Source organism: Dendropsophus ebraccatus, chromosome 2, assembly GCF_027789765.1.
Source record: "Dendropsophus ebraccatus isolate aDenEbr1 chromosome 2, aDenEbr1.pat, whole genome shotgun sequence".
In the NCBI taxonomy this organism is placed as follows: Eukaryota; Metazoa; Chordata; class Amphibia; order Anura; family Hylidae; genus Dendropsophus; species Dendropsophus ebraccatus.
Window position 1 is genome coordinate 211,447,395 of NC_091455.1, and position 11,514 is coordinate 211,458,908.

General features: G+C 42.2%; 1 protein-coding gene across 2 annotated transcripts in view; it reads right to left on the minus strand.

Moving 5' to 3' along the window:
• ASNS (asparagine synthetase (glutamine-hydrolyzing)) overlaps positions 1–11,507 on the minus strand; it is a 108,696-nt gene extending 97,189 nt beyond the window's left edge. For both annotated transcript variants that reach the window (XM_069959382.1, XM_069959381.1), the window contains exons 1-4: positions 11,352–11,507; positions 5,797–6,096; positions 5,514–5,661; positions 2,005–2,080 (exon numbers count right to left, since the gene is read on the minus strand). The gene's annotated coding sequence lies outside the window, so the exon portion shown is untranslated. The remainder of the gene's footprint in view (positions 1–2,004; positions 2,081–5,513; positions 5,662–5,796; positions 6,097–11,351) is intronic.
• Between the last annotated feature and the right edge of the window lie 7 nt (positions 11,508–11,514).

Here is an 11,514-nt window from a genome sequence, read left to right on the forward strand (position 1 = left end):
CATGCCCCCAATGTTGTGATCAATCCTGGCAACATCGCACGCCTATTGGTGATCACATAGGTGTGTGGTTTTGACCGCAATGTGGGAACATGGCATAAAATCTATTTACCTGTGAAGTTGTGCATCCATTTTTACCAATTTTTGTTTTTCTTTCCAATCAACTGGTGCCAGAAAGTGTCAGAAATTTGTAATTTACTTCTGTTTAAAAATCTCCAGTCCTACAGTACTTATCAGCTGCTGTATGTCGTGCAGGAAGTGGTGTACTCTCTCCAGTCTGACACAATGCTCTCTGCTGCCACCTCTGTCCATGTCAGGAACTGTCCAGAGCTGTAGCAAATCCCAATAGAAAACCTCTTCTGCTCTCCAGACTAGAAAGATTAAACCACTTCCAGGACATACAGCAGCTCATAAGTACTGGAAGACTTGAGAAAGAAAAAAAACATTTTGGTGAACAACTCCTTTAATGGCTGCACAACTTCACAGGTAGGCAGGTTTAATGCCACTTCCCCACATTGCGGTCAAAAGCACACACCTATGTGATTACCAATAGTCGTGCAATGTTGTCACTTTCTAGCAGCAGATGATTTGAAATATTTTTTTTTTTTGTGAAGTACCCCTTTTACAATAAACCTAGTATGCTTTACTGTATCCTTATAAGACCCCCTCCCCCAGCTCTGTGCACGCTGCATACCCTGATCTGCTCCCCCCCCCCCTATATGTTTATTTTAAGCCGTGTTTCTATGTCACTATGGAAATCCATACTGTGCAGAAATTACAGATCATCATCATTTATATTATAGGAAATAACAAAGCTTCCCATTGACTATACTGAGCACCATGTCCCATGACATGAAGGACGCAGCATCACATAGTCTTATGGTCCGCTTCACCTTTATCCCACTTACCTATGGCCCATTTCACACCAGCGTAATACACTGGCATTTCTGCCTCTATATTACGCGCCACCAAGGTTACAATGACCCAAACTACCAGCATCATAGAGATCTACAATATAATGCAGGTAATTTGGGTCCTTGGACCGACACTATTTGAATGAAAACGCTGCCGTAGTAATACGCCTATATCATGCTTGTGTAAAATTGCATAATATCTGCTAGTATTGCTGGCAGTCTAAAAATATAGAAGCTTCTCATTGTGTCTCTATATAAACAGCTCGGTATGACCTTTCCCCTACTTAGCTGAGAGGCACAGCGCCGCGTCATATAGATGGATTTTCTCAGCTCTTTGTTAGGGCAGGCTGCAGTATATTACAATAAACCAAGATATGATCACATGGTGTGAATACAAGGTGATTTCTAGGCTTGGAAAACCTTAACTGGTCAATAAAGGAATCAAGGCTATTGCTTAGAACAGGGATAGGGAACCTTGTCTCTCCAGCTGTTGCAAAACTGCAACTCTCATCATGCCTGGACAGCATAAGCTAAAGCTTTGGCTGACCAGGTGTGATGGAAGTTGTAGTTTTGCAACAGCTGGAGAGACAAGGTATCCTAACCCTGGCCTAGAACAAAGGCCACCTCTGCAAAACTATGATCCAACTTGTGGTATATACCCTGGATATGATGGCAATATTATCCGACCATGTTATTCCAATCCAGCAACAAAACATGGCAGGAGGGTATGCCCTTATAAATTGTTGGCGGATCTTATACATGTTGTGCTAAACTTGCAAGGATAAGGAACCTTTGGTCCTCCAGCTGTTGTAAAACTAGAAATCCCATCATACCTGGACAGTCAAAGGCTGTCCAGGCTTGATGGAAATTGTAGTTTTGTAATGGCTGGAGGACCAAAGGTTGTTCATCACTGTGTTACAGGCTCGCACCAAAGGGTTCTCTACTAATGTCATCCAGGCCCATTACTATTTTTTACCCCAGACTATATGAATTGTGTTATATCGGTATCGGTGTCTTAATAATACTGCCATATAGTGCACAATAATAGCACTGACAAATATATATATAGTGCCCAAGTCAGCAGTAACCTTACCATATGCAGCAGCCATGCCTCCTTCACCAGTGTCTTCCATTTGGATGCTATCTTTGCCTTCAGATCACTGTTGCATCTAAAGTGAGTAAGCACTTGGTAAGCAGCAGAGCCGTGTAGTTTGGCTCTCTTAGTCTAACAACTTGATATCACTTTTATATTGGTGTTATATATGGGGAACGGGTACTCCAAATAATTTTTTTTTATTTCATATAAACTGGTGTCAGAAAGTTATAAAGATTTGTAAATGATTTCTCAGAGAGTTATATAGATGTGTAATGTATTCCGGTACTTATCAACTGCTGTATGTCCTGCAGGAAGTGGTGTATTCTTTCCAGTGTGACACAGTGCTCCCTGCTGCCACCTCTGTCAATGTCAGAAACTGTTCAGAGCAGCAGCAAATCCCCATAGAAAACCTCTCCTGCTGTATTCCTAGACCAAGCAGTAATAATTGAGGTGTGATGGGAATTGGATATTTTAAGATCTCGAGAATCAAATCTGAAACCTCCGACCAATAATTCACGACAAGAGGGCATCTCCACAAAATATGAGTCAAAGATCCCTCATTGCCGCAATTCCTCCAACACAATTGCGACACGGATGGGAACATACTATGTAATCTCAGAGGAGTATAATACCATTGTAGTCTAAATTTAATGTTGTTTTCAACATGTGAAACACAGTGGACAGCTTTCTCAGACTAGTAAAATGCTTGTTTCCAGTAGTTTTCAATAGGTGAGATATTTAGGTCTGATATCCATTTTGCAAATGGACCTGAAGGTTCAAATGTTACCAAGTTGCCCAACAGATTGTAAATATGTTTTTATCCCTTTTGGTTTTAGTTTAAATAAATGCATAAGCTCAGTACTGTATTTCAGTGAGGTGTGTTTCTTTGACATGAGATAGTGTCTCACTTTTAGAAATTTATTAATTTATTAATTTAGAGATCTTCTTTAGGCAAGTTATAACACAGGATATTATTCTGCCTGCTTACGACAATAGCAAAATTACTACTCACTAGACGTTGGAAAACGCCCAACATCCCAACTAAAACAGAACTAATACAAGAATTAAATATAACTTATAAATACGAGGAGGCTATAGCCTATGGCAACAATACAATTAAAAAATTTAGAGAGATGTGGTCGTTATGGACATCTAGTCGACTTTTTTCACCTTAAGTTTTCCATTTATTTTCTTATCTGTTTTATAAATAAGCTATAATTACATATACGATATCACATACAGGCTCAATATATCCTCATGCATATTTTGATAGACATGCTATCTTAATACATGTTACGTTATTGTTAACTTTACCTTAGCTCTATTTCTCATTCCATTTGTGAAAACTGTTTTATCTGTTGTACTTTCGATGTACTCTTGTTGTACTTTTGTTTGCCAAACTTTACTTTTGTTTGCAAAAATTTATTGACAAAAATTCAATAAAATATATTGAAACAGAAAACCTCTCCTGCTCCCGACAGTTCCTGACATGGACAGAGGTGGCAGAAGAACGCAGTGTCAAACTGGAGAGAATACACCACTTCCTGCAGGACATACAGCAGCTGATAAGTACTGGAAGACTGGGGATTTTTAAATAGAAATCATTTATAAATCTGTATAACACCAGTTGATTTGAAGAAAAAATATTTGCAATATATTCGCTAGAGTTCCCCTTTAAAATGCTATGCAGTGAGAAACAGCTGCTTCTATATCACTATTTTAGGGAGATTTATATTACTTTCTTACAATATGGAGGCATTATTTTCCATGGCCTAAAGTGTAATGTGAAGGACGGAGCATCACACAGTCTTATAGTCTGCTTTACCTTTGTCCCACTTTCCCATATCAGGGAATACAACCGACAAAGGCCTAATAATAATCTGGCAAACTAGTCTGACACACCCTGCGAGAGAGAGAGAGAGAGAGAGAGGTGACCTGATCTATGTATGTGCAGCAGGGCAGGCAAACACAAGACTTTACTGACCGGAAACTTTGTATCTCAGCATTACACAAAGAGTGATGACCAAAACGTGGCTATATAGCTGCTATATCCCAGGACTAATTCACACATGGCAGATTTACAGTGTGGGTTATGCACCTGAGACCTACAACGTATGGAGATGGAGTTTAAAAAAACAGTATGAAAAAATCAGTGCTAAAGTGCAAACACGCTCCAGATTTTATATCTACACCCCATCAACGATGTTATAGATTTCACCCCTTTAGTATATAAGGATTAACATGTAGCAGGATCCCTAGCCATTATTTGCCACTAAATGGCGGCCATCTACTAAATTTCAACAGTGTGTGAACATAGCCTTTCTACGTGTTTAATCCACTACTGGTTTTGGTTGCAAAATAGTGAGCAAAAATACTGTGTGTGAACATAGCCACAGTCCGAGTTTATAATTAAAAACATCAAAGAGCTTATCCCGCCTTACAAAACTGATGGCCTATACACAGAATAGGTCACCAACTTTAGATTGTCAGGGGTGCCATTGAAGGTGGCCATTGCTTGTGCAAGTCCTTATACCTGCATCACTATACCTCTAGTAGCAGCGGTGCAAAGTATTACCATAGTGTCCTGTTCACTTGTGTGGGAAAACACTGCAGTACCTTGCACAGCCACTACAAGGAGTACAACAACTGGAAACACCAGACAATGTAAATGTTTAAAGGGAACCAATCACGCCGAAAATCCATCTTAAGATAAGGAAACGTGCTGGCACATCACCCAGCACGTATCCTAAACATCCCCCTGTAACCTCCGTGCCCCCCTCCATCAGTCAGTAATCTTACTTTGAAGAAGTCCCGCGCTGTATGTAAATTTCTGGCAAGTAGTCACGGTGGGCGGATTTAGTCAAGGTGGGCAGAATCAGTCACAGGTCCTGGGAGTCTGTAATGACTGTAATCACGCCCAGAGGGGCGTGCTTGAGGTCTGCCTTCCATCCACATGACCCGGCGGCTTGCGTTTCACGTCGGCGGCGCGCTGACATCATCCGCACGCAGCGCCGTCGTCTTCCGGAGTCCGCGCATGCGCAGTATGTCGTCTCCCGTCGTACTGCGCATGCGCGGACTACAGAAGACGTCTGCGCTGCGTGCGGATGATGTCAGCGTCCCGCCGACGTGAAACGCAAGCCGCCGGCTCACATGGATGGAAGGCAGACCTCAAGCACGCCCCTCTGGGCGTGATTACAGCCATTACAGACGCCCAGGACCTGTGACTGATTCTGCCCACCTTGACTAAATCCGCCCACCGTGACTATATGCCAGAAATTTACATACAGCGCGGGACTTCTTCAAAGTAAGATTACTGACTGATGGAGGGGGGCACGGAGGTTACAGGGGGATGTTTAGGATACGTGCTGGGTGATGTGCCAGCACGTTTCCTTATGTTAAGATGGATTTTCGGCGTGATTGGTTCCCTTTAATGGTGCGTCTCCACCCGTGTCATAGACTACATTCTATGTTGTAAGTTTACGCCATGCTAATATATTTCACATCACCTGGAGCAGGGATGGGGAACCTTTGGCCCTCTAGCTGTTGCAAAACTACAATTCCCATCATGTTTGGACAGCCAAAGCTAAAGCGAGCGGGGCCAGCGACCGAATCCGCAGCGGGTTTTCCGCACATATTCCGTTGTGTGCATGCTCCCTAAAACAGGAAAATGATGGCAGTAAAGAGATTATTAGTTAACTGTAATGCATAAAAATACACAAGGGTTATAACAAAAAAAAAATCTAATATTAAGAAGCTTCTAAGCCCCAAATCAGATAAAAAAAACTCAACTTTTATTGCCAGCAAACTGGATATAATGTGTAAACGCCTCCCGGCAAGCAAGGATTTGAATATCAGCATTTCTTGGTTGTTTTATTAACTTTTTCAGCAAATTTCCTCCCTAGTGAAAGAAAAGCGGGTGTGATAGTGAAGATGTTTTTATACCAATCTCTGTACTACCTGACTCCTCATTGGCTCATATGGACACGAGGGCTGCCATGTGGGCGGCTCAGCTCTCTGGCTTGTTTACTGGTTTCTCTGGAGAGCTGGACGGCTCTGTACACAATGTCACTTCTCAGTTCCTGGAAATGCCTGTGGACAGAAAGGGAAAAGTCAGAGGGAGGGATGGGGAGGATATGTGAAGGCTCAGACTGGATGAACTTGTGTGTTGCATATCGGTCATTCACAAACATGGTGTCATCCTGAGGTGGACACATTCCTTTCCTATAAGCAGATGTACAGCCTGGATGATGAGGATCATACATCGGGAATGATGAATGCATTAGCTCATATTCACACGTGTGGATTTTGATAAGTGCAATTTCCTAACACAGTCAAAATCCATGATAACATGGATTCCATAATTGACAAACTATGTAAAGTGCAGCGGAATCAGTTGGCGCTATACAAATAAAAGTATTATTATCATTACCGTATTACAGATTGTTTGCATGACTTGCATTGGTGCAACATTGCTCCAATAAGTGCCCCAGCTTCCAGATTCGTCATGTTGACAGAGGGGCCTTGGGAGTTTGATCCCTACCATACCATGTACAATAAAGGCCGAGGTATACCCAGTGAAGTCACATGTTGGTAGAAGAGCACCTTGATGGTCATATTGGCTCTATGGACCCTCCAGCAGCTGTGGGAGGTAGTCAGCATGGCTCCAGATAGCTCTGACTGGCCGCTTTGACATGCAAATAAAGGTTTGGCTCAGCAAAGGTAAAGCTAGTTCAGTGCCCTGCCGCTGACCTGGCTGGTTCCTGTAGGAAGGTCGGGTCATGTTTGCAGAAGTGCTTGATGTATCACCAGTAAAGACATGACATAGTTTTTTACCAGTATAAACAGTCTGGAAGACGTGCAAAAAAGTCATAAAAGTATAAAAAAAAGTTCTAGAAAAACACATTAACTTTTTCACCCTATATTATGCATTGCAGATATGAACAGAATATGGGGAAAGGGATTTCACCATCTTGTTATGGGATATGACAAACGTTATCATTACTGGGACCCCCACTAGGACAGAGGTATCTATGCTCTTTTTATGCTTTTATCCACCCAGTTCTGGAATTGGCAACACAGACCTGGATAGGTGGATCCCAGCAGTCAGACCCCCACCAGTGGGGAGGTGACATACCCTGTATGCTCTAACTATAGTCAGCAAACCCCTTTCATCTTTAGGCTTTTGTCTTGACATGTTTTTGTTCAGAATAGGTCATCGTTATTAGATTGCTGGAGACGACTCGCAGCATCTCTACTGATCATCTGATCTGTTCATCTTGCCTGATTCTACTCTCCCCGTAATAGCGGTGGTGCAAAGACTGTAACGTCGTCCCATTCAGGGGGCCCCATGATCGGTGCCGGGGAACAGATCTCCACCAATCTATTACAATAGGTCATCAGTTTATAAAATCAATGAAAAGGGAATGTCCAGTCTGTGTCCATGTCACTGCCGATTTCTCTTAGTGAATTTTTTGTGGTTTGGAAAGAAAATCCACACGAACACTTTTAAACGCACATTTTTCTTTTTGTGGATATTCCTATAGGAAACCTTACATCTGGTATGGACCGATACTGACACACAATACAATACTGACATCCTGTCCTATTATAGCCGAGTGCTAAAGTATCAGCGCATGTGAATGAAGCCTATAAATACACGTTAAAAAGGACAATGCTGCACAGGGGTACAAGTCCCTACATGTCCCTGCTATACGGATAACACTCAGGGGAACCTAGAGAGAACTATGCAGTGGGGGAATATCTGTATCTACCCTATATCATAGGGTAACAGGATGGCCATAGAAACATAGAAGATTGTGGGAGAAAAGTCCTCCGGGTCCATCTAGTCTTCCCTGTATTATTATCTTAGGATAGATATATATTAGTCCCAGGCAGGTTTACATTGACCTACTGTAAATTTAACAACCACATCTTCTGGGAGTTTGTTTCATGTATCTACTACTCTTGTAGTAAGGCAATATCTTCTTGTGTTTCTTCAGATTTTTCCCCCAATAACATGAGATTGTTCCTGTGTTATTAACTAACACAGGATTGGTAAATACTTATCAACAATCGTGTATTTATGATTAAGCAGCGATGGCAGTCTATGAGAGTGTGCGGGATCTACAGGCCAACATGTGCCATAGGATGCCATACCGATCCTGTATCCCCCATGCCTAACCATATCTCATCCTGTATCCTCTATGCCCAACTGTATCTCATCCTGTATCCTCCATGCCCCATTCTGTATGCTCCATGTTCAAAGTTATCTCATCCCGTATCCCTCATACCCAACCATATCTCATCCCGTGTCCTCCATGTCCAACCATATCTCATCCTGTATGCTCCATGTTCAACAGTATCTCATCCCGTATCCCTCATGCCCAACCATATCTCATCTTGTATCCTCCATGCCCAACTGTATCTCATTATGTACCCTCCATGCCCAACTGTATCTAATCTTGTATCCTCCATGCCCATTGATATCTCATTATGTATCCTCCATGCCCAACCGTATCCCATCCTGTATGCTCAATGTCCGACGGTATCTCATCCTGTATCCTCCAGGCCAACCATATCTCATCCTGTATGCTCCGTGCCCAACTGTATCTCATCCTATATCCTCCATGTCCAACCGTATTTCATCCTGTATGCTCCATGTTCAACAGTATCTCATCCCGTATCCCTCATGCCCAACCATATCTCATCCTGTATCCTCCATTCCCAACTGTATCTCATTATGTACCCTCCATGCCCAACTGTATCTAATCTTGTATGCTTCATGCTTGACCACACCTTATCCCGTATCCTCCATGTCCAACCGTATCTTATCCAGTATCCTCCATGTCCAACCGTATCTCATCTAGTATTCCATGTCCAACTGTATCTCATCCATTATTCTCCATGCCCAACTGTATCTAATCTTGTATGCTTCATGCTTGACCACACCTCATCCCGTATCCTCCATGTCCAACCGTATCTCATCCAGTATCCTCCATGTCCAACCGTATCTAATCCATTATCCTTCATGTCCAACCGTATCTCATCCAGTATGCTCCATGTCCAACCGTATCTCATCCAGTATCCTCCTTGTCCAACCGTATCTCATCCAGTATCCTCAATGTCCAACCGTATCTCATCCAGTATCCTCCATGTTCAACCGTATCTCATCCAGTATTCTCAATGTCCAACCATATTTCATCCGGTATCCTCCATGTCCAACCGTATCTCATCCAATATCCTCCATATCTAACCGTATCTCAGCCAGTATCCTCCATGTCCAACTGTATCTCATCCAGAATCTTCCATGTCCAACTGTATCTCATCCAGTATTCTCCATGCCCAACTGTATCTAATCCAGTATCCTCCATGTTCAACCGTATCTCATCCAGTATTCTCAATGTCCAACCATATTTCATCCGGTATCCTCCATGTCCAACCGTATCTCATCCAATATCCTCCATATCTAACCGTATCTCAGCCAGTATCCTCCATGTCCAACTGTATCTCATCCAGAATCTTCCATGTCCAACTGTATCTCATCCAGTATTCTCCATGCCCAACTGTATCTAATCTTGTATGCTTCATGCTTGACCACACCTCATCCCGAATGCTCCATGTCCAACCGTATCTCATCCAGTATCCTCCATGTCCAACCGTATCTCATCCATTATCCTTCATGTCCAAGCGTATCTCATAGAGTATGCTCCATGTCCAACCGTATCTCATCCAGTATCCTCCATGTCTAACCGTATCTCATCCAGTATCCTCCATGTTCAACCGTATCTCATCCAGTATCCTCCATGTCCAACCGTATCTCATCCAGTATCCTCCATGTCCAACTGTATCTCATCCAGTATCCTCCATGTCCAACCGTATCTCATCCAATATCCTCCATATCCAACCGTATCTCAGCCAGTATCCTCCATGTCCAACCGTATCTCATCCAGTATCCTCCATGTCCAACCGTATCTCATCCAATATCCTCCATATCTAACCGTATCTCATCCAGTATCCTCCATATCTAACCGTATCTCATCCAGTATCCTCCATACTCAACTGTATCTTGTATACAGGCTACAGGCACCAACAGGGTCCTAGAGCCTGTACACAGAGGGTTTACCTCATAAGTCACTTTTTTGGTCTTTTATATGACTTTATGGCACTGTACACCAGTAGTGGATCATAATGGGGCGCCCACTCAAAAAAGACATACTTTTAGTGGTGTAATGTCTCCTGGCTACAGTTCTGCCATGATTTGCAAAAAATCGCTGCTTTTTTTATAGCAATTTTACACAATTCAGGGCATCATGACATTATCTATCCTGTATTATGAACACTAGTTCATACTAGTTCTGCCATACAGTGGGTTGGGGTGGGGGGGGCCCAGGCTTGGTGAACAGCCCGGGGCCTATGGTAAAGTTAATCCGCCCCTGCCGTACACACAGTTTACCTCATAAATAACATTTCCCTATCTCTTATATGATATTTTGGCACTCTACCCAGAAAGTTTACCTCATGAATCACTTTTTTCAGTCTTTTATATGATATTATGGCACCGCGCACACACAGTTTACCTCATAAATCATGTTTTTCTATTTCTTATATGATATTATGGCATCGTACACACAGTTTACCTCATAAATCCCATTTTCCTATTTATTTTATGATATTATGGCACTGTAGAGAGTTTACCTCACAAATCACGTTTCCCTACATCTTATATGATATTATGGCACTGTACAGTACAGAGTTTACCTCACAAATCACGTTTCCCTATATCTTATATGATATTATGGCACTGTACAGTACAGAGTTTACCTCACAAATCACGTTTCCCTATATCTTATATGATATTATGGCACTGTACAGTACAGAGTTTACCTCACAAATCACGTTTCCCTACATCTTATATGATATTATGGCACTGTACAGTACAGAGTTTACCTCACAAATCACGTTTCCCTATATCTTATATGATATTATGGCACTGTACAGTACAGAGTTTACCTCACAAATCACGTTTCCCTATATCTTATATGATATTATGGCACTGTACAGTACAGTTTACCTCACAAATCACGTTTCCCTGTATCTTATATGATATTATGGCACTGTACAGTACAGTTTACCTCACAAATCACGTTTCCCTACATCTTATATGATATTATGGCACTGTACAGTACAGAGTTTATCCCATAAATCACGTTTCCCTATATCTTATCACTATACACAGAATTTACCTCATGAATCACATCCCCCCATCCTTTATATGATATCTTGGCAGGTTACCTCAGAACAGACATATTGACTCTTAATTCTTACACATTTGTAATTGAATGTACCTCATACATAATGAATCCGAGGAATCAATGGATTCCTTGAAAGTGTATGAGAAGTGAGAATGAATGGGGATCTGCAGAGAACATACTGTACTATGGGGGCAGCACTGCAGTCACCACCTGACGCAGCAACAACAGCCGCACTCTGTGAATGGCGATGACTGGG